Consider the following 5604-nt stretch of genomic DNA (forward strand, 5'->3'; position numbering starts at 1 on the left):
TCCCGCGAGCAGGCCCGGTCTAGGAGGATGGAAGACCGAGACGCGCCCGCCTGCAGGTGAGGCGCGCTAGGGACACCCCGCCGCCGCCCCCTCCTCCGCCACGGCTTCCTTCCGGGCGGGCAGAGGCCGGGGCTCAGGTTTGGGGACCGCTCCACTACGGGGCGCGTGGGGCCTAAGTATCCCCGCCCACCCCGGGAGCCCAGACTCCGGAGCGCCGGGCCTGAGCTTTCTGCAGAGGGGCCCGGCAACGGAGCCCTGTCCTGCTCGCAGGAGGCGGGTGGCGGTGGCCCGGTGGGCACCACACACGTGGAACTGGAAGAGTTCCTGAGACCCTGCTTCGAAGAGATTTCCCGTGCACATTCTACCCGTTTGAGATGTGTTTGAGTTCACAAACTCTCCCTTAAAGATGCAAATGCTCCTTTGAATAGTTAAACCTGTAAGTCTCTTACACCATAGCATAAATTATTTTCCTTGCATTTGACAGAACACCGTGCTAAGATCAACTACAGGCTTTGGGAATTTAAATAAAGGAAGAGGAGAGAGAATGTTTTGGGACAAAAGCACGTGTGGGGAGGTGGGTGCTGAGGACAGCCAGCAGCAATAGGGGGTCATCTCCCCTGGGGAGAGCTGAAGAAATGAACAGAGGGGAGAGAAACTCGTCCATCCAGACCCTGGATGGAGCTGCCTCCCCGTACACCTGAGAGTTACCCGCGGGCACCCCTTCCAGAACCTCAGGCATCACCTTGCATCCCTCAGAGAATGGATCCATTAGAGAATCGATCCTGCCACTGCTGTTTCTACCATTCCCTCACACTCTGTCTGAAAAGGCGCCAACTTCAGCCCCAAACTTCTCAGGGCTTTGATCCCAAAGGAAGGGGACCTAACATCACATATAGGAGGATGGTAATTTAAATAAAGCAAAACTTTGCCCCATTTGTTTTATTTTATTTCTATATTTTTTCCAGAAGGAGTCTCTGTCACCTAGGCTGGAGTGCAGTGTCGTGATCTCCGCTCACTGCATCCTCCGCCACCCGGGTTCACGCGATTCTCCTGCCTCAGCCTCCCGAGTACCTGGGATTACAGGCGCACACCACCAAGCCCAGGTTAATTTTTGTAGTTTTAGTAGATGGGGTTTCACTATGTTGGCTAGGTTGGTCTTGAACTCCTGACCTCAAGTGATCTGCCCACCTTGGCCTCCCAAAGAGCAGATGAGCCACTGTGCTGAGCTGCCCCACTGTTTTAATTTGCTGGAGGTTTTTGGGTTTTCGGGGGGATTTTTTTTTTGGAGGGTGTTATTTGTGGTTTTTTGTTTTTGTTTTTTAAAAAGGAAGGCAATTTATTTGTTTATTTGTGAGACAGAGTCTCACTCTGTCGCCCAGGCTGGAGGGCAGTGGCAATCTCAGCTCACTGCAACCTCCACCTCCTGGGTTCAAGCAATTCTCCTGCCTCAGCCTCCCAAGTGGCTGGGATTACAGGCATCCGCCACCATGCCTGGCTGAATTTTGTATTTTTAGTAGAGACAGGGTTTCGCCATGTTGGCCAGGTTGGTCTCCAACTCCTGACCTCAAGTGATCTACCCACCTTAGCCTCCCAAAGTACTGGGAATACAGGTGTGAGTCACCATGCCTGGCCTTTGCTGGAGGGTTTTGTTTTGTTTTGTTTTTTGTTTTTGAGACGGAGTCTCGCTCTGTCGCCCAGGCTGGAGTGCAGTGGTGCGATTTCAGCTCACTGCAAGCTCCGCCTCCTGGGTTCACGCCATTCTCCTGCCTCAGCCTCCCAAGCAGCTGGGATTACAGTCATGCGCCACCACACCCAGCTCAATTTTTGTAGAGACGGGGTTTCACCATGTTAGCCAGGATGGTCTCGATCTCCAGACCTTGTGATCCGCCCGCCTCGGCCTCCCAAAGTGCTGGGATTACAGGCGTGAGCCACCGCACCCAGCCTTTGCTGGAGGTTTAAACATTTATTTTGAAATGTCACATGATGTTAAAGAGGACATGACTTTTATGTTTTACAAAGGGAGATGTAAGTACAGCATGGAGCAGTGGCTCACACCTGTGATCCCAGCCTTTGGGAGGCCGAGGCAGGTGGATCTTGAGGTCAGGAGTTTGAGACCAGCCTGGCCAACATGGCAAAACCCTGTCTCTACCAAAAAATACAAAAATTAGCCGAGCGTGGTGGCGGGTGCCTGAAGTCCCAGCTACTCAGGAGGCTGAGGTGGGAGAATCGCCTGACCCTAGGAGGCAGAGGTTGCAGTGAGCCAAGATCACACCACTGCACTCCAGCCTGGGCAACAGAGTGAGACCCTATCTCAAAAAACAGTGGGGGTAGGGGGAGAGCTGTGCTAATGTTTTTTAAAAGGCTGATAAATATCGTGCCTGGTCCTGCTTTGGCACAAAAGACACTGTGTTGCACCCTCTTTGGGCCCCTTCCCTTTTCTTGGCACACATGCCAGCCCTATGGTTCTCAGTGGAGCACCCTGCCCGCAAAGCCATGCCCAGCTCCTGAGCTGAGAGGGTTCTCTGCTGGGCCCTCTGCCACCACTCATACCCCAGCCTCCTTTCCCCACCCACCCCATGAACGGAGAGAGTTCCACACAGAGGCACCCTCATATAAAAACAACAACAAATTGATCTCCTTCCTCTCCAGTCCCTGCCTGCTGGCTTCACAGTCCCACTCCTTGTCCTTCCACTGTCCCTATCTCTCTGCTGTGGGTCCCTGCTCAGCGGGCACTGGGGAAACCAGAGGAGCCTGCCAGTTCTGCCAAGGCACCCATGAGGCAGACCCTCAGGTGTACACAGGTTACAGTTGGGGGTGACTTCTGGCTGAGATGATCAGAGACAGGGCCTTTCAGGGCAAGAGGGAAGGGTCTGATGGGCCTGAAAGGCAGGCCCCCCCGGGTGGCTGGAGCCTCCCCACAAAAGCCCAGCCACAGGAAGAGCACAGCACAGTCCCATCCCTGCTCTGCATCCTGGCTTCTGGCACAGCCCTTCCCTGTGGATGTGGGAAGCACATTGGGACAGCAGTAGCCCCTTGCAAGGACTCCTGGGGAGCCAGAAGCATCTGGGTGAATATTCCTGGTCAAGAGAGCTGCTCGACATCCTGTCACAGAGGAGCTCAGGGAAAATGCCACGAGGGCCTCATCCTTCTCCTCACAGTGGCTTGCCCGGTACCTGGCACCTAGTAGATACTCAAAAAACATTCATTGAATGAATAGAAGTCTCCCTAAGAAGAAACGGTACTTTGTAACGGCACTGGTTGTCCCCGAAGGGACCAACTGGCCTCATTCCCCGATGCTGAGAATGTCCTGGTCCCAGGGCAATGAAAAATAACCACCTTCGAGTGAAAAGGGTGGGATTATGGGGGAGGTGTTTTTATTTTCCAAGCTATACATTTTGTATTGATGTAACCTGGACAACTGGCATGCTTCGCTTTTATAATCAAATGATACAGGAAATCTAAACACACATAACTCAGGACCTCAAATGGCTGCACAGGTGACTTGCCCCTGCAGCTTCTCCTAAAAGGAAGACAGAATCATGGACTTAGATCAAAGCTTGGAGGGCATCCTGACCCCTCAACCTCAACCCAGCATCTGCCTGGATGGGATACCTCTTTGCTGAAGGCACCTTTTTGTTTGTGTGGTTCAAGACTAGAGATGATGGCTGAGAATTGTTATTGGATAAACAAGAATGGTTCTCCCCCTCCCCCGGGAAATGTGGTGGCTCTTGAATCCAGCAAACAATAGATCAGAGCAGAACTCTGTGTCCTGGGGGAAAACAGAAATGGGAGAGAGAAGATCATTAGTTGCCCTGGTGCTGGGCACCAGGAGAGCCCTGTTTGGGGCCTGAAAGCAGAACCTGAGACAAGGCCTGCATGCAGGTGGTTTAACAGGGGAAGTGATTCCAGGGAGACAAAGCAGGAGCCTGGGAAGTTCAAAACAGAGAAGGCAGGAAAGCCGGTAAATATGAGGTTTTGTTACGGAGTTGGCCACCGGTGTGGGAGGGGCCTTGATCCTGCTGGGACTGTCTTACGAGCCTTGCAGAAGGCACCTCAGAGCTTTCCACTGAAGGGCTGGCAGAGGTGGGTATTCATCCTCCTGCCATCCTTCCCTGTTGGTTAAGGGTCGCCAGTCAGGGTGTTCTCTCCCTGGCTCTTCCAGGTTTGTGCAAAGAAGGCTAAGCGGTGAGCGCCTGGGAAGGAAATGGATCCTCAGTGCAGATACCTGGCAAGGTGCTGCTGGGGTGTGCCTGCAGCAGTAACGGGAGTAGAGAGGGGGACCGGGGGAATGTGGCATGTGATACTCAAGCATCCTGCACAGGGCCGACACCCCTCATCCATTCCTGCTGGCTCAGAGGCTCAGCAGCTTGGATCCTGTCACCTGGAGGAGAGGCGTATGGTACCCTAGGGAAAGCTGGCTCTCTGGAATCAGCTCAGCTTTGAGCATGGTCTTGATGAGAGCTGAGGACCTCAGACCAATTACTGAGCCCCCCAAGCCTGTGTCTCTGTGGTGCAGTGACAGCATTAACCCCTAGTCAGGATCCTTGTCAGGAAGGAGGGGATTCATGGGTACCAACATGGTGGGCAGATCTCAATGGAACAAGTCAACTGGAGTTACCAGTATCTCACAGCAGACAGCTGAGCAGCCCTGAGCACTTCTGCCCCAGCGTGGCCTGCATGGCTGGGCTGGCTGCCTGCCCCTAGTCCTCTCCATGACTGCATCTGGGGCCCCTTGACTCCAGCGCAGTCTTCCTCTGACAGCATCGACAGCACCGGCCAGTCTGTCCCTGTGTCCTCACTTCTTTGTCTCTGTTCCTGGTCTCTCCCTTCTTCTGCCCCGTGTTGGAGTCTCCCTGACTCTCACAGGGTCACTTCTTGGGCACCGTGGCTGGGTGTGAGTGTGTGTGTGCAGGACTGTGAATGTGAGGAGGGGTGTGAGGAATGTGTGTGGGTGTGAGAGTGGGGTGTGTGTGCGAGAACGTTCCTTCACATATGTGTGCATGAGTGGATGTGTGAGTGTGCATGTCTGAGAATGTATGTTCACGTTGGCCTGTGTGTGTGTGAGAATTGTACCTTCATGTTTGTGTGTGAGTGCGTGTGTGACAATGTATATTCGTGTTTGTGTGTGTGTGTGTAAACGTGCATGTGAAAATGCATTCGCATTTGTGAGTGGGTGTGAGTGCGAGTGTGTGTGTGAGAATGTAGCTTCATGTTTGTGTGTGAGTGGGTGTGATTGTGTGCTTGTGACAATGTACCTTCGTGTTTGTGTGTGCGAGTGGGTGTATGAGCATGATTGTGTCAGAACGTACTTCACGTTTGTGTGTGTGGGTGTGTGTGTATGTGTGAGAGAATGCACCTTCATGTTTGTGTAAGTGTGTGTGTATGAGGACGTACCTTCATGTTTCTGTGTGTGGGTGTGTTAGTGTGATGGTGTGTGGGAATGTACCTGCACGTTTGTGTGAGTGGGTGTGTGATTGTGTGAGAATGTACTTCACATTTGTGTGTGTGGGTGTGTGATTGTGTGTGAGAACGTACCTTCGTGTGTGTGTGTGAGAGAGAATGTACCTTCACGTTTGTGTGAGTGGGTGAGTGTGATTGTGTGTG

This window comes from Colobus angolensis, unplaced genomic scaffold (genome assembly GCF_000951035.1).
Source record: "Colobus angolensis palliatus isolate OR3802 unplaced genomic scaffold, Cang.pa_1.0 Scaffold109, whole genome shotgun sequence".
NCBI lineage: Eukaryota > Metazoa > Chordata > Mammalia > Primates > Cercopithecidae > Colobus > Colobus angolensis.